The sequence below is a fragment of the Heptranchias perlo genome, chromosome 18, assembly GCF_035084215.1.
Source record: "Heptranchias perlo isolate sHepPer1 chromosome 18, sHepPer1.hap1, whole genome shotgun sequence".
NCBI classification, from domain to species: Eukaryota; Metazoa; Chordata; class Chondrichthyes; order Hexanchiformes; family Hexanchidae; genus Heptranchias; species Heptranchias perlo.
This window is the reverse complement of record NC_090342.1, coordinates 25,727,658-25,746,408: the sequence shown is the minus strand read 5'-3', so window position 1 is coordinate 25,746,408 and position 18,751 is coordinate 25,727,658.

The window sequence follows — 18,751 nt, the reverse complement described above, 5'->3', positions numbered from 1 at the left end:
TGCCTCAGTGTGAACCATATTGTTTGTGGGTATGTAATACAAAGTTTCACTAACTTGGCAATCTCACTGAAAGAGGTCACCAGGATGAAAAAAAAATCATCATTGTGCAGGAAAGTGTTCTTCTGACATTCGGGTTAAGGCACATTGCTGGGGCACAGTCAAGGGATCTTAACTCTGAATTCACCTATTCTATACCTGACTTGGTAGTGCTTGAAGAGGAAGATGGTCAATCTTTCAGCCTGTCCTCAATTTAGCAAGAGGGGACACACAAAATTATTTCTTTTACTATTCCTTCACATTTCTATATTTTCATTCCATATTTTTGAATTAAAAAGCAACAAACTTTGTACTGAAATCTCTCCCCATTGAGTGTGGAATAGATGTGTGCCATGGTACAATTGACATCGGACTGCAGTCTTGAATAGTGTTCCACCATGAGTAATTCCAGGAGGTTTCATGTTTACAAACAGTAATATAGAGCAAATTTCTGTCTATATAAAGTTTACATTAGGAATTTTGATTAGAGTTACTTAATGAAAATGAGAATTTGGTATCCTTTGTATATTAAAACTGGGTGAGGGAGCTAGGAAAACAATGTTTATGAATATAATAATGGAAATTATTGTTTGAACAGTATTTATGTGTGCAGCATTCTGATACCAGATGATCCCTAGAATTGATCATGGAGACACTCAGAAGATGATTTAACACATCAGTGTGTTAACCAGTCAGCCTCTTCAGTGTGACATTTGTGGCAATGGAACATTCTCTGTTACTGAATTGTTTGAGCTGGGAAATAGTTTGGTTTGAATGCATTATGACATCACACCCTCATCAAGATAATCGCAATTGTATTCAACTTCCCTCAATCTATAAATATAGTACAGGAGCTGGCAGTGAGTTAAAAGCTGCAATTCAGTGGAGTGTGGAATGTGTCAAACACAAGATAAATTCATCAGCTGTTTTTATAACGTAACATATTAATGTTATTTTTGCCTTGTATTTATGTTCTATGTACCATTGTGCAATGAATATGCTGCCAACAGTTGTGATAAACTGATATAGGTAAAGGATAGTGGGATAGATTTCTATGTGACCAATTCCATTGGATTGGGCGGGAGGCAGGCCGAGCATGCCCACTGCATGCCCAAAGGAAGTGGTCAGAGGTCCAAACCATTTTCATGGTCGGGTCTCATTTAAATATAATTGGCAATCTGCCAGCGCTAAACAAATGCTGATGGGCAGCTCACTGATCAAAGGAGGCAGGAGATCTAGCAGCTCCTCTGCAAAGCCAAGCCAGCTGCGGTAAGTAAAGGGTGAGGGGGAAGCGATTGCAGGGGAGGGCCATAGAAGTTTGGTCACGAGGAGTGATTTTTGTGGGGCCAGAAGGAAAGATTAATGCTGACACCATAAAAAATCATTTACAAACTTTTTTAATAAAAGAAAACTTTTGAGTGACCTGCAGCAGTCCCTTTAAGGACCACTTGTTTGGCTGCTCAATGCCAATGGGGGGAGTGTGCACGGTTGCTACTTCAAAATTGCATTTCTAATTGACATTATAGGACCGCAATGTGCGAGGACTAATGAGGCACCTGCCTATTTCTAGCTAGCACTGAGCCACCTATTTTAAGGGCCCCAACAAAATGGTGGCAACAGGAATGAGGCAATAAGTGTTGTGCCGTGATTTCCAATGCACTACAGTCCCATTCCCGTCCAGCAGTAAAGATGAAAATCAGCCCCAATAAAGCTGATAGCAACTTGAAAAATGTATTACTAATTAAATAGTTCTGTCTGTGTTATATAGAGGATACACAAAATGCTGCAATACTTGTTTTATTTCACAAGTGAAATTATACAAGTCTTTAGTATAGTAAGAAGTGAGTTACAAAGCATTCATGAGTGAAATAGAATTAATATTTCACTCATTTTCTTTACACAACATGGAAAGAAAAAAAGCTTGCATTTATATAGTGCCTTTCACAACCTCAAGACATCCCAGAGCGCTTTACAGCCAATGAAGTACTTGTTGAAGTGTAGTCACCATTGTAATATAGGGAACACTTTTAAATGCACGGAAACATGAGAGATTGCTAAGTTGCTTTTAATGTTATGACATGCAAGTAATTATTGTGACATCAGTATTATGGTATAATGTATGTTATACAAAAATTGTTTCTGAAATAATTATCTGTGATTATAAAATGTAGGGCACAATTTTGACACCAGCTTTCATTTGAATCCAATAGATTGAAATGAAGAGTGATTGAATGGTTAATTGTGTGTTTAGAGGATATCTACTATGACAAGGAGGTTTACTGACAAATAAACTATTAGGTGATATTAAATATATCAGATAACCTATTCTGTGATCTTTCCTGGAACAATATAGCTTAGACTGTTGTAGTGGAATGTCATTTCGATATGTCATACAAGGATATGTTGTGTAGATGAAGATAAACCAATGATGCATCCCGTTTGATTTTCTCCCCAGGATGATGGCAGTTTCTAATCAAAAGTGGAAGTTTAACTTCTTAGTCTCCTTAAATTCAGTGTTTTTTTGTGTTACACTAAAAATCTTACATCTGCGCAGAATTCCTGTTTACTAACTTGTTGCATTGTCACATTGTTTGAACTATTCCCATTGCAGGTTCCCATGTCCAGTTTACCATTCAATTTTCCTATATCAGCTGGTTCCTGTCATTATGTAATTACAGGCTCTGGCCACTAGTTGGTGTATTAAAAAGTCTTATTTTTCTATTAGGTATCAAGAACCCCCCACCCCCTGCCCTGATCATTAAGTTGCTCATGCTACACATTGTTGCATTTATTTAAAGTTTTTTTTATCAATATAATGTTTTTATTGTGTTTGAAATTAACACTGCAGAAGACGGTTGAATGCTGTGATACTAAGTTATTGTACTGTAATGTATTAACACTGTGCAAATTATGGAGCAGCAAAAGAAAATAGCAGTTAAAATATTCTTTTTTTTACCTCCCCAATGTCCATTGACCCCCTTATGATGATTGTCAATGTCTCACAACTCTCCTCCCTAGCGTCTCTCAACACTCTGGGATAAATACCATCTAACCCTGGAGATTTATTTGCTTTATGCCCTTTCAGCTTGACTGGGATTTCCAACTCCTTTACATCAATGTCCTCTTCACCTTATTTTCCTGTATTCACTGTGCCCAGGTGATCCAATAACCCCAGGTGCAGGAACAGGAGAACCCTCTCTAATATGCCATATTTTGAACATGGCTACTTGACAGTGATCATGAGGACCATTTATGTTTTGGTACTCTTTTTGGGGGGGAGGAGGAGGACATTGTCATGTTTTCCTTTGTAAATATTTTGAGGAAATAATCATTCAGAATATTTACTATTTCGTACTCATCCTTAGTTTCAAGCAGTTTTACATCTTTTAACGTTCTCACTTCTCAGACAGCCCTCTTATTACTGTAGTACGGAGAATGGTTACTGTTACATTTTGGCTCTGCAGCTATTCTTTCTTCTAAATCTCTCTGCCCCTCTAATCAACCTTTTGATTGTTTCTGCGTGTTCCAATTTTGATCCCAGGGAAACCCTTCCCCTTTATTCCCTCCATTATTTGTAGAGGTGGTTTTTCCTCTTTATTTCACTTTTAATTTGCTTGTTAATCCTTTTGTATTCAAGCTTGTTTAGTCTTGGCTTTTGATCTGAGGCATGTATTTGTCCTGCATGCTCAATATTTTTCTTCGAAAGGTTTTCCAATTTTCTTCTACTGAGATGTTGCTAAGCATCCTCCTCCAATCTACTTGTTTTATGTTGATGAACATGCTCCTCCAATCCATTTGTTTTAAGTCTTCCCTTATTTGAATTGAGCCCTTTTAATGCTATAAACCTGACTCCTGGTTTTTGGGATAACTAAATCCCATATCATGTTAAGCTCTTAATAATCAGTCTGATGACAGCTAACAACTTACATTCCATGAGCTTGGAGGTAGCCTTTCATACTCATAAAATGATCCTCATGATCACTGTCAAGTAGCCATGTTCAAAATATGGCATATTAGAGAAGGTTCTCCTGTTCCTGCACCTGGGGTTATTGGATCACCTGGGCACAGTGAATACAGGAAAATAAGGTGAAGAGGACTGGACGCTCCCAATGGAGCTTACCCGATGTACCATTCATTAAATTAAATAGATGGAAAATCATATGGACTCCTTTATGGGCATGTACTCCTCCCCTCCTGATTTTCCTGTATTTGCTGCATCCTGATAATCCAAATAGTCCCAGGCACAGGAACAGGAACGTCTGCCCCATTCAATTTGAATGGGTCATCTGTTTCCAGTTATTTGAATAAGAGAACTGACTGTAAGGTTAGCTGTTTAGGAGCCAAACATATCTACTGAAGCAATTTCTCATCAACACATGCAACCAATCCAGAACTGTCAGTCAAACCTAAATATAACTAGGTTATATATCAACTTATTGAAGCCAAGATTCAGATTGCTAGATCATTTTGGGGTGTCCTAAAATATGAATCATCCAAAGTTTGTAAATTCCTTGTGGTGCACAGCCAGCTGAAAAAACTGAGGGGAATCCACCTACCAAACACCTTAGTGGAATGTATCCATGTCCTGTCAGTGGAGGAGAAGCTGAGGGGAGAACAGCGAGAAAATTTAGAGGTGTCCTAATTGAACAGTAGGATGGAATTTTCGCAAAGCTCGCAGAGGAGGTGGGAACAGTGTGGTGATGACTTGTGGTAGGCATTGAACCTTATCTCCTGAGTTGGGGCTTATTATGTAATAAGAGCATGCTTCAACAGGATTTGAGTCCACAGCTGGGACCAGAGACACATTAAAAATTCTTGAGGCCTTGTGCACTAAGAACATTCAGGGTTCCTCCGCACTCTAGCGGTTGTATACAGTTGTGAGTTTTACCAAGAGCCTTATATTTGAACGTAGAGACACACATTTTTGCATAACCCAATATGTTAATCTGCCTCTGGCTGGCATCTCGCACAGCTTGGGGCGGGGGGGGGGGGTGCGGTGGTGGCAAAAGCAGACAATTTAAAGGGGCTAAACTGTCCCTAAAGGTAAATTCACTTACAGAATAATTCAAGTGGGTTCAGACTGCAACATTTAAAGCAAAGCTGTGATGGAACTGCGTAAAGAAAAACTATGATTTGTGTGCTGTGTACAAAGTTACCAGAACTGGAGCTATTGCTGCAAAAAATTTGCCAAAGAAGGGTTGCATGCTGTAACTACATCTTTTTGCCATTTGAGACAGCAGCACTGCCACTGGCAGAAGTGTGTAATTACTGTGAAACAAGTTTACAACGGCAGTTTTCATTATAAATGTGGACTTAATAAAAAATATATATATAAGACAGAATGTATAACTTTAAAATGGGGACTGAATTACATCTGCATGTCCTGACCCATTAATGACTGACAGTTAAGTCCACTTTACCTGAAGCTGACTTTTGGTCTTGACTATGTGCAACTAGTGACTGTGTGAGATTGACTAGTTTCGGCTCTTATTTACTGAATACACACGCTTTACCCATCACGCCCTATGTAGTAGGCAAGTTGGTTTAGGGATCATGAGAAAATTACTGAAGAGCAGCAACTGAATGCTGCTATGCACCAAGGAATGTGTCCTTGTAAAGCACAGATAAGAAAGGAGCTCAGTTGCAGCTGTAATTTTCCACTGTAACCAAGCATGAAGTCAGGGGCCTATCAGGTGACATGGATTGTTCACTAAAGGGTGTAAAAAGTGAGAGTATACTAGTGTAATGGGGCCACTTGAATTTAAGACACCAAGATTCCATCCAGCGAACTGACCTGATGTAAGTTACTGTGGCCGAGCAGGACTTGCATATTTACTCTGATTGATGTCTGAAAATAAGATACGTCTTACATTTCTTAAAGTATTAAAGTTTCTGACATTAGACTCTCAGACCTTTTCGTAAGACAAGGCATCAACTAGAATCTTACACAGAATCTTACAATGCGGAGCGAGTTGACAATGGTGAGATCAGCACGCTACACGATGAGATTTACAGTGTATGTCACCAATCTCCCGATTCCTGGAAGATCTGGATCATTGATTCACAGGTCCCCTTCTGAGTTACAGTTAAAGTACGCTGTTGAGGAAGAGTAAAAGGAGTATTGCTATGCCTAACCTGGGAGTGCTTGATACTGCTTTGGGCACAAGCAAGATCCCTCACCTTAATGACCACAAAAATCCCCAAAACACAAAAACTAAAAAACATCAAATGGGAATACAAATGAGAATTAAAGAAAAAATAAACATCTAAACCAATCATAATCATTTGAAATAAAAACAGAAAATGCTGGAAATACCCAGCAGGCAGTGTCTGTGGAGAGAGAAACACAGATCATTTGAAAACAATACAGCTATTCACATTTCAAAGGACAATACATTATGATTAATTGCCTTCTGTTAACTAATATTTGCTTCTAGCAATAAAGTTACAAATGTGTTACATAGAATTTACAGCACAGAAACAGGCCATTCGGCCCAATAGGTTCATGCTCCACACAAGCCTCCAACCACCTTTCTTCATCTCACCCTATCTACATATTCTTCTTTTCCTTTCTCCCTCATGTACTTACCTCATGGTGTTACAATAAGCATATAAATCTAAATCTGTAAAATCAGTGTTCATTTTTGAAACAAAGATGTAATTGATGCATAACATTGTTAATTCTTGTTGACATCATGATATCAGAACCAAGTCTTCCACAAAGTACACTTAGGAGATCTGGGTATTTGTGAATATTTTTCCTATCATATATTCCAAGCTACTTTGTAAATGCATAACCAGAAATGGCTCCCACAAATTAAGAAGTGAAATTATCATGTAAGGACAATATTTTTCTTCATTTTTTTGTTGGGAAATATATAACATAAATTACAATTCATGCATGGGTTGAATTGTACAGGTATTGTAAGTAGAGTTACAATTAAGTATTTAACCAAAAATAATCCACTGAAGTTCTTTGCAATTCAGGATTTTATGATGTAAGAAACATGTTTGGGTCAAACTTATGGTTTTAAATAGTTATTTATCTGAGGACAGGATTCAATTTTTTCTCTGTGTCTGCATTGCCTGGCTGTGTACCAACTCTGGCTTAGGTAGGTAACCTACTCCCAGGCCTCTGCCGAAACCATTCTAAACTGGCCATCGGGGCTCACGAGTGGACCAGTGATGACTCTCTGGTAGTTACACACTCCTTTCCGGGGGGAAGTAGCTTTCCTCCTCTTGGTCCTTCCCCGTGAATATGTGGCTGAAATTAAGGATTCAAAGTTGTGGTCAATTGCTTGCATAATTCAGCATTCCAGAATCCAGTGGTTTCATGTATTGGTTCTCCAATATGCTGTGCCTCTCAGTGTTTTTAGTGTTGAGTATCTTATACCATCTGAGTTTATTTTAGTTATTTTTAAATATTGCGATGCCACATTTTTTTTAGAGGAGCTACAATCATGTTAGACTACTACATACCCCATAATATGGAAGGTATAAAATCAATAGGCCAATACCATTGTTAATTATCATACGATTGTGTTAACATGTTCTCCACTAATATCACACAGTATGATTTCAATCCAAACGTTAACCTGAGTGTATTTAAAGCAGTAGATTTTTTTTTAATGGGATCACATGAATGGAAACCCCATCTTGGCAAGGAATCTTACCCACCTACATAATCCAATTGGCCTCGGTGAGCAACTGAACTGCAATTTATGAATACAAATTCTTTTTGTTAAACTTCTCCATCTCAAGTGTGAAGGCCCAGTTAAACATTCTCCAGTTCCTTCCCAAGACATTAAACCCAGGTTGTCACAATTGTTGAAAGAACTGTGCAAATGCTGTATTGATTGCCTTATGTGATCTTGGTCTTTTGGTCATCCTATCTTCAATCAAAGTTATGACATTGATGCTTTGCTGCTTTCAAAGCTGAAATGTCAGATTTTACTATATGCTTCCTGTATCCATGAATCGGAGGAAGCATTTGCCATGTTGGTCTTACATCTGCTCGGAGCAAGTTTCAGGACTGTTCAAGAAGGCCCATTCCCTTATGTTCATTCTCAAGTGTGATACGTTTATATTGAAACTTAGTTTGTTTAGTTATACTGATTTTTTTCCACTGAGACATAAAATATCAGAAATCTTTGTAGGAGTATATTAGTACTCTCCCATAATAGAAAGTAAATGGGAGAAGATATTTGTGTCATGGAAAAACTCTCATTTTATTTCATAAGGGAGAAAATATGTCATCTATAAATGAAACAATTATTCCATTGTTTCGATTACACATGTAGTTGGGCCTGGTTAATCATAGATAACAAAATTCTTCAAGCACTCCTACTTGTAAAGATTCCTTCTCTTTGTCTTAATAAAGATAAGGGGCATGATTTTTACTTGGAACCGGGAAGAGAGCGGGTGGGTAGATTTTCGCATTGGAAACCCGGAAGTAAAGTGAGCACGTCGGAATCTGTGATTGCAACTCAATTGAAGGCAATTAATTTTACTTCCGGGTTTCACATCTGCAAACTGTGTAGCTGGACCACTGCACACCCACATGATGTGATCTGAAGTCCACTAGTTAAAGGGCCAATGCAAAAATGGATTTTGGAGAGAAAGGAGGAAGTGAAGCCATGGATTCACAGAGAGCAAAGGCAGCACCCAGGTTTTCGAATAATTCACTGGAAGTACTGCTGGGTGCTGTGAGAACCAGGTAGGAGGTCATTTACCCAAGTGATGGGAGGAAGAAACCTGGTGCTGCCACCAAGAAGGCGTGGCTGGAGGTGGCAGAAGGGGTGAGCAGCAGGAGCATGATGCCCAGGTCTTGGCTGCAGTGCAGCAAGTGTTTTAATGACCTAAGCAGGTCAGGAAAAAATTGACTAAGTTTGTTGATTCACCCACATCCTGTGGAATACAACACCCCTCTCACTCTGTGTTGGCAAGCCTATTCAATCATAATAAGCCTCATACCCACCTGTCACCAGCAACCATCCTTCACTCTCTATGCACTTACCCACTTCCCCATTTATGCACCCACCACGACCTCTCATCCTAATCATGATGCAATGTGATGCACCAGTCTGATAGTTACCCTCTGATGCATCTGTTTGATAGTCAGCCTCACCCAATGCACTGCATCCGTTGGGTGAATACGGGGCCTTCAGTCACTCACAGATGTGTTCTTTCGCTCCTTGTAGGAGAAGAGGGTGCAAAACACTAGAGAGAGAACAAGGACTGGAGGTGGACCACCACAAATAGTTCAGCTCACAGATGCGGAGGAGGAGGCCGTGGAGATGTGGGACAGCTGCACCTCTATCCAACGGAATTGGAGAGACTTGAAACCCGCAAATGCCTGGGACAGAACTTAAACTTCTTTAACACACATGATGACTTTATTTCATCAATGACTGAACTATGACAGACCTGAGTATGGTGATTGGCAAGATTGTTACTTTGCCATGACTAATTCGTATTGCTTTCTGTTGTCTTCCAGGGCCTTCATGCACACAAGAAGAATGTGGCAAGATGGAAGACATTGATTACACAGAGGAGCTCATTCTTTCTGAGGGTGCACCATCACAGGACATACAGGCACCAGCGAAGATACTTGCACTTCAGTGGATCCTGTTCGCCAGTTAGTTAGGTTGTCACCTGACGATTTGCAACTTCCAAGTGAGCATGAGCAGACACTGGTGGCAGGGGTAGCTGTGGAGAGTCCTTGTCGGAGGGCGCACTCCTCTCCAAGCTCTGATCAGCTGGACACAGATGCTGAACCTCGGGGGAATGAGAATGATTGAGGTGCAGCTGCATCTTTGCGAGGTACTGGAAAAAAAAATGTCACACACGCTCTCCACAATAGCGGAGAGGATGGAGGAGTCCAACTCCAACACTAGTGGATTGGTGTCGCAGGTAATTGCGAGAATGTCTGCAATGGAGAGAGTGGCCACCTCTATGGAGCTTCAAGCATGGCTCTCAAATGAGTCTATGCGGGCCATGACCACAGCCATGCAGGAGATGTCTGCCGCCGTAATAAGGATGACAGATACCTTATCCTGGCCTTACAACGTGGCACATATGTTCACCAACCTGCCGTCCAGTAGAGTGGTGGGAGTGATGTGGCGCTGGCCCGGGAGAGGGATGAAGGCAAAAGGGGGCATGGAAGTGGGAACTCCACCCAAAGAGCTCATACTCCTCACCTGTTGCTCCCCCCCCACCAAATGGTTCCCAAAATGCTACCTCCTCTCCTGATGCCCGAGTCTGCCCCTGCAAGGGTGGGAGGGGGGTTGGTGGTGGTTGTGCCAGGAGGTGTGGGTATCTCAATGTCTTTATTTTGACACTTTTATTATGAGAACCTATGAGAGATGAGGGCATCCCAGGCAGCAATTTGCGTGGATGGTCTGGCGATGGATGCCCCATCTTCATCTTTCTCTTCCTCCTCCTCGTCCTGTTCCTTTTCTTCAGTATTGTCGCCAACTGAGGATGATGGACGAGCGCCTTCGTCCTCTTCCACCTGTAAACGTCTCTGCTGCACTATGTTGTTCAGGACGCACCATACCATGATGATTTTGGAGACCCTCGCTGGCGAGTACTGAAAGGCACCTCCAAACCTATCCAGGCACCTGAAGCGCATCTTCAAAATGCCGATGGCTTGTTCAGTGTCACACCTGTTGGTAATGTGGCTCTGGTTGTATCGCTGTTGTGCCTCATTCCTCACAGGTATCATGAGCCACGTCTGAAGGGGGTATCCCTTGTCTCCCAGCTCTTAAGTCTTTCTCCTGTTTGGAAGAGGTCTGGAATGTTGGACCTGCGCAGAATGAACACACCATGCACCTGCCTAAATCTCTACCTGCGGTCGCACATCAGCTGTGCATTGATGGAGTGATAGCCCTTTCGGTTTATGAAGTCTCCTGGCTCATGTGGTCCTCATGTTGCCATATGTGAGCAATCAATTGCGCCCTGCACACGTGGGATGCCAGCCAGAGAGTGGAAACGCACTGCCTGCTCATTCTAGCTGGTGTCGTCACGGGGGAAATTCACGTGATCGCATGCCCTGGCAAACAACCCATCCATCACCTAACTTATACACTTATGTGCAGACGATTGACACACCCTGGAGATGACACCAGTGGTGGCCTGGAAGGACCCAGAGGCAAAGAAATTGAGGGCAGTGAATACTTTTACTGCGACGGGCAATGCGTGGCCACCAGGTTCAGTAGAAAGCAGCTCTTCCTGAAGGAGGCTGCAGATGTCTGCGACCAGTTGCCGACTCAATCTGAGCCTGCATAGGCACTGCTTCACAGAGAGGTCCAGGAAGCTCAGCCTCTAACTGTAGATCACATGGGTAGTGCCATCTGCAACCTCGACCCCTCTGTTGGTTGCCTCTCTACTTTTCTCCAGATCTCTCTTGTGTACCTGCAGATCCCAACACAGCATGCATGGCTGCAGTGGATTGTCATTTTCCTCCTCCTCAGATGTTCTCTGGAATACATCCACTGCACCCCCATCCTAGTTTTGTCAGTTTGAGAGGCTCCAAAGTTTTCCTAAAGATGTCTCAACACAAGAACTCTCAGTCTTAACACAAGAACTCTCAGCCAAATGTTTGCCTGAGAGAACTGAGAGACCAGCTGTAATGCCTGTGCTTTTATTCAGATGTGTCAATCACAGGTTTAAAAGCTCATATCAACTTCAGCATGAATCTCGCCTCCGTTTCACTGGCGAGATTCAGGAGCCATGGGAAACACGTGCAGGTGAAGTAAAATTTGTTTCTGGTTCAGAATCAATTTAAAAAAAACCTACCTTAAGTATTTCAAGTGGGTAAATTGCCCCTTTAACAATCCGCCCGTCAACATTGATTGGGGACGTGACTTCTGGGTTTCAGCTGTGCCCGTGCACCAAATGTGCCCACGATAAACCTGGAAGTGGGTACATTTGGTTAAAATTACCCCCAAGATCTCAGAATAGTGTGACCTATTTTGCAGAACCTTTCCTCAGGAGAGAGATAGATTGGGTAGAGTCCATGATAGAGTAGATTGTGGGTCTTTAAAATGATGAAGGGTTCAATAAAGTAGATACAGAGAAACTATTTCCTTTGATGGGTGAATCCAGGCCAAGGGGTGTAATCTTAAAATTAAAGCTAGGCTAGTTAGGAGAGAGATCAGGAAGCACTTTTTCATGGAAAGGGTGGAACTTGCTCTCCCTATAAGCTACGGATGTTGTTTCAATTGAAATTCTCAAGACATAGATCAATAGATTTTTATTAGATAAGGGAATCAAGGGATATGGAACAAAGACAGGTAAATGGAGTTGAGGTACAAATCAGCTTTGATCTAACTGAACAGCAGAACAGGCTCGAGGGGCTGAATGGCCTACTCCTGTTTTTCTGGTCATCCAAGAGGCAGTGCTAGGTAGTTCAGGTCACAAGGATCGTACAGAAATAGAGAAGTGGATGTAGGGGGCAATGTAGCTGTGGAGGATGAAGATATAACCAAGATGTTAAATTAATATTTTGGATCAGCTTTTAGCAAGGATGGTGGAAGTGAGAATGTAGGTGTACTAGTGCAGCAATTGTTAGAGATATCCATAGAAAAGGAATTGGTTCTTAAAAAATGAGGAGAACACAAGGTGGATAAGTCACTGGGTGCTGATGGCGTGCACCCTAGGCTGTTGAAAGAAGTCGGAGAGCAGATAGCAAAGGTTCTAGCCACATTTTTTCAATCATAGGAACAGGAGTAGGCCATTTAGCTCCTCGAGCCTGTTCTGCCATTCAGTGAGATCATGGCTGATCTGTGATCTAACTCCATATACCCGCCTTAGCCCCATATCCCTTAATATCTTTGGTTAACAAAAATCTATCAATTTTAGATTTAAAATTAACAATTGAGCTAGCATCAATTGCCATTTGCGGAAGAGAGTTCCAAACTTCTGCCACCCTTTGCGTGTAGAAGTGTTTCCTAACTTCATTCCTGAAAGTCCTGGCTCTAATTTTTAAGTCATGTCCCCTAGTCCTAGACTCCCCAACCAGCGGAAATAGTTTCTCTCTATCTACCCTATCAATTCCCCTTAATATCTTGAAAATTTCGATCAAATCACCCCTTAATGTTCTAAATTCCGGGGAATACAAGCCTAATTTGTGTAATCTCGCCTCGTAATTTAACCCTTGATGTCCAGGTATCATTCTAGTAAATCTACGCTGCACTCCCTCCAAGGCCAGTATATCATTCCTAAGGTGCGGTGCCCAGAACTGGATACAGTACTCCAGGTGTGGTATAACCAGGGGTGTGTATAACTGTAGCATAACTTCTACCTCCTTGTATTCTAGTCCTATAGATATAAAGGCCAACATTCCATTAGCCTTTTTGATTATTTTCTGTACCTGTCCAGGGCATTTTAATGATCTATGAACATGGACCCCTAATTCACTTTGGACCTTCACTGTTTTGAACTTTTCATCATTTAGAAAGTACTCTGATCAATTCTTTTCAGGTCCAAAGTGGATGACCTCACACTTGCCGACACTGAAATCCATTTGCCACAGTTTTGCCCATTCACTTAATCTATTAATATCGCTCTCTAATTTTATGCTTCCATCTACACTGCTCACAATGCGGCCTATCTTTGTGTCATTGGCAAACTTGGATACGTGGCTCTCTATCCCGTCATCCAAATCATTAATAAATACACTGAATAGTTGAGGCCCCAACACAGATCCCTGTGGGACACCACTAGTCACATCCTGCCAATTTGAGTACCTGCCCATTATTCCCACTCTCTGTCTCCTGCCACTCAGCCAATTTCCGAACCAGGTCAATAATTTGCCCTCAATTCCATGAGCTTCAGCTTTAGCTAACAGTCTCTTATGAGGGACTTTATCAAATGCCTTCTGGAAGTCCATATAAACAACATCCATAGACATTCCCCTGTCCACTACTTTAGTCACATCTTCCAAAAATTCAATCAGATTCATCAGGCATGACCTACCCGTTACAAATCCTTGCTGGCTCTCTCTGATCAGCTGAAAATTTTCAAGGTGTTCAGTCACTCTATCCTTAATTATAGACTCTAGTTTGCCCAACAACAGATATTAGACTAACTGGTCTATAATTCTCTGGTTTCCCTCTCTCACCTTTCTTAAATCATGGGGTGACATATGCAATTTTCCAATCTAAAGGAATGGTTGCTGAATCGAGAGAATTTTGGAAGATTATAGTTAGGACTTCTGCAATGTTCTCACCTACTTCTTTTAAATCCCTGGGATGGAAACCACCTGGTCCTGGGGATTCGTCACTCTTTAGTCTCATTGTTTTCTTCATTACAGTTACATTAATTATGGTGAGTCCCTGTCCCTGATTCAAAATTAGTTTCCTTGAGGTGTCCATCATGCTATCCTCTTCCTGTACTGTAACTACTGATGCAGAATAATGATCATGTCCGCCATTCCATTATTTTTATTTACTATATCACCATTATCAGTTTTTAAGGGACCCATATTGCTCTTGATGACCCTCTTTTTCCTAATAATTATAAACATGTTTTGTGTTGATTTTGATATCCCTTGCAAGTTTCTTTTCATACTCCCCTTTTGTAGCTCTTATCTGTTTTGTCACACTTTGCTGCTCTTTGTATTTCTCCCAGTCACCAGGATCTGTGCTACTTTTTGCATTTTTGTATGCTTTTTCTTTTAGTTTTATGTTGTCCCTTACCTCTTTTGTCATCCATTGCTTTTTTTTGACAAGTAGAGCTTTTGCCCCTTAGGGGTATAAACTGGTGCTGTATCACGTTAAATTTTTTTTTGAAATCCTCTTGAAATATGACATATTGTGCCATGTGACTGGAGCCAGTGCAACACCTTTGTTCAATAAGGGAGAGAATAATAAATTGGGTAACTATAGAGCAGTGAGCAGTTAGTCAAACACAGTTGTACCAAAACTCTTCAAATCCATAATTCGAGATAAATTAGTGAGCATTTAGAAATGCATGTGTTAATCAAGGACAACCAGTAGAGATTTATTAAAGACAAATTGCGTATGATAAATTTAATGGAGTGTTTTGAAGAGGTGACTAATTGATAGATAAAGGAAATGCAGTAGAGGTAGTGTATATGGACTTTCAGAAGGCACACAATAAGATGTTGCATAAGAGGCTTGTTAGAAAAATTCAGGTATATGGTAAAAGAGGAATTGTAGCAGCATGGATAGAAAATTGGTTGACAGACAAGAAACAAAGAATTGGGGTAAATATGTTAATTGGATTGAAGATGGGTTTGAGGTGGTGTACACCAGGGGTCAGTGCTGGGTCCACTTTTGTTTTATTTATATATATATATATATATAAATAAAAAAGTAGGAGGTTTGGAAAATGATAAAGAGGACTGTGATAAACTCTAAGAAGAGAGACAGTTTTTGCTGAATAGACAAATAGGCCGACAGCGTTTTGGATTTTGTAAATAGGGACGTAGAATACAAGATGAAAAAAGGTAATGATAAATTTGTAGACAATATTAGTTAGGTCAGATTACTGTGTGCAGTTTTGGGCACCCAATTAGAGAAAGGACATTAAAACCATTGAGAGCATACAGCGTAGATTTGCTGCAATGATGCCAGGAATGGGAATTCATAATTATGAGGCAATATTGAGACTATTTCCACTGGAGCAAAGAAGGCTGAGGAGATTTAATAAGAGGTTTTTAAGGTTATGTAGAATCTTAAATAGGGAAAGGCTATTTTCTCTGGTTGAGGATTCAGTGATGAAGGGTGATCAATGTCAAATTGTCACCAAGACAGCAAGGAGAGAGGTTAGGAGAAAATTCTTTACATAGAGCATTGACAGAGCATGGAATGTTTTGCCACAAGGAGAAACCATTGCATCTTTTAAGGGAAAACTGGATAAATATCAGAAACAGAAGATATATGGGCAAAGTGTGGGGCAGTAAGATTAGTGTTAGATTGCTTTAGCAAAACACCAGCACAGACAAGCTGAGTTGAATGGTTTTCTTCTGTGCTATAGATCTTAATGGTTCTGTGGGCCTTCTCTGTCAGCAGAGCGGACCCGAAGTCTGTCAAAGCCAGGAGCTCCAGACCCCATCCCAAATTATGGGGATGGGGTCATTTGTATACTTGGAGTGGATTGACTGCATATATAAGGGTGCATCAGCATCACCTGCTCTAATGGAAGCCCAGAAAGTCAGAATAGTGCCATGTTGCTCTGATGGTGGAGAAGAGGCCTGAGCAGGACCCAATGACAAGGTAAGTCATTTAAATCTTCCAACTCTTCAGGGAACTATCGGAGCATTTTCTGAACGTAACTGATCTCCTGCCATCTAAGCAAGAATCAGGCACAACCACCAATCAACAATCGCAGGCCTTCCCCGCTGAACAAGAATCGTGGTTACCCCTCATTCACTGAATGAAACAAAACAGCCAGCAACTAAATTAATGCAGGAGCATGAGTACAGCTTTGAAAATCCCAACAGAACAGCATGTGAGCAACAAAGGGACATCAAAAGCTAGTAGATACCTGATGCAAACCCTCACCAACAAATCCAAATCACCCACCCTAACTGAGTAGAAATCCCATGATCAGAGCACAAACCCACATTCAACACCTCCACTGATCAGACCCAAACCCCCATTGGATTTTTGGTCCCACTGAACAGACAGAGCATGTTTTTCTTCCCAGCACCGAAATCCCACCCCACATGGAGCAGAAATATCTAGAACAGACCCTAATCCCACATTGGATTCTCTGCCCACTAAGCAGGGATATAATATGAACCTGCCCACAGTTGCCCCCTCCTCCTCAATGAGCACAGAAACGTAGAAGGAACCCTCCAACACACATTTGATACCGCCTACTCTGAGCAGAAATATAGTGTATATGGCCTTGGTTTCTGGTGCTGGCCCACAAATTACCAGATGTATTGAATTCATTCACAACTTGCCGTGGTGGGATTTGAATTTACAACCTCTAGGCTGCTAGTCCAGTATCATGATCACTAGGTCACTGTAAATAAATACAATTTTACTTCAAATATGCCCAGGAAAAGCTGCAATAAGTAGTGGTGCTATGCATTGGAAGTAACATAATTAAAATTGTAGGCTTAAATTCCCTAGTGCCTTCAATATTATAAAGGGAATATACGCTACTTGTTATCTACTCGATAAAGTCCAGATAGGAAGTTCTACAAATCGCATTAATGCTAACATACGTGTTGAAGTTCAAATTTGTTACACATTTATAATGATGTACAAAGGTCCTAAAAGGCAAATGGTCTGGCTAAAAGGGCTAAATCCAATTAATATGAAACTTGAATAAAACCAGGCATTATTTTGCATGAATCTATTTCTGGACTAGGGGTGATACCTACAATCTTGTAGTAATTTCTTACCAATTTCCTAATTATTTTGCATATAAGGACATTAATAATGAGGTTTTGTTATGTAAATATATTTTGAATCTTCGCTCTTCCATATTAAATGTACTTAAAGTCATTATGCTGTCAACATGTTTTCCAGTTTATAGTTATAACTGTTTAGCTTGTTTTTCATAGTCACATTGTGCTGAAAGGTGACATTTGGTACATATTTACTTAGTGTTTGTTCAGCAATACCATGTAGAATTTATGCAGTGGAAAAGAATGTTGACTATCCAAGCATGAAGAGTATGATGTTGTCTGATCACATAGTCATCAGACTTGCATTCACTTGTGTACTATGACTAAAGTGTGTGTACACTATGTTACTTCTCATCACCTGGGATTATCTCACATAAAGATTACTCTTCCACACATCTAAGCAGTATTATATACAGAATAGCTGATGACCAGGAGCATACTATAGAAGTACGTGCATACTGACTTGATTTGGATCAGTATGATGTAGCAAATGATTCATGTAGAAGCACAGGCCAAGTAAGACCTGCACTCATCTCTAATTCATCAAAACCATTCATTGTTATCTCTCATTATATCTTTGGACTTGAATTGTTAACCAAGACTAGTTGAAGAGCCTTCATGTGTAAGAAATTCGGTTTCAGTAATTGGCAAGCTAATTGATGTCAATAGGCAACAGACTTCAGTGAGCATATAGCAAAACAAAGACTTATATCTGACATCACAAAGTGCAGACTACGAGGTCTTTGCAACATAGATGAAAAGCTTTCCCACTTTTAAAATAAAATGTAATCCAAAGGTAACAACCCAGTCTATAAGTCAGCCTCTTGAAGTATATAGATTGACAAAGGTAATCGGCATTTGACATTATTTCTGTTATTATCTTTTTACTGTCAATGGTATCTCATCACAGATATAATTTCTGTGACAGTAAATTGGACTACCACAGAGAGGCCTTGCAGCAGTAGAAAGGTTGTATAAAGTCTTGCTCATTGACAGAAACCATGTCATCACATTGCAAAAGTTAAATGTGACAATTATACACTATAATAACATGTTTTTAAAATTGATAAACTTTAACTGTATACTGAAAACCAAAATCTGCTCCCACCCAATAAATGAACCATATATTGGGAAAATATGTTTGGACTCAACTATTCCAATGCTCTCCTGTCTGGCCTCCCATCCGCCACCCTCCAAAACTCAACTCACCCAACAGTCTGCTGCCCGTATCCCAACTTGCACCAGGACCCATTCATCCACCACCCCTTTGCTCGCTGACCTACATTGGCTTCCTGTCCCCCAATGCCTCCAATTTATGATTCT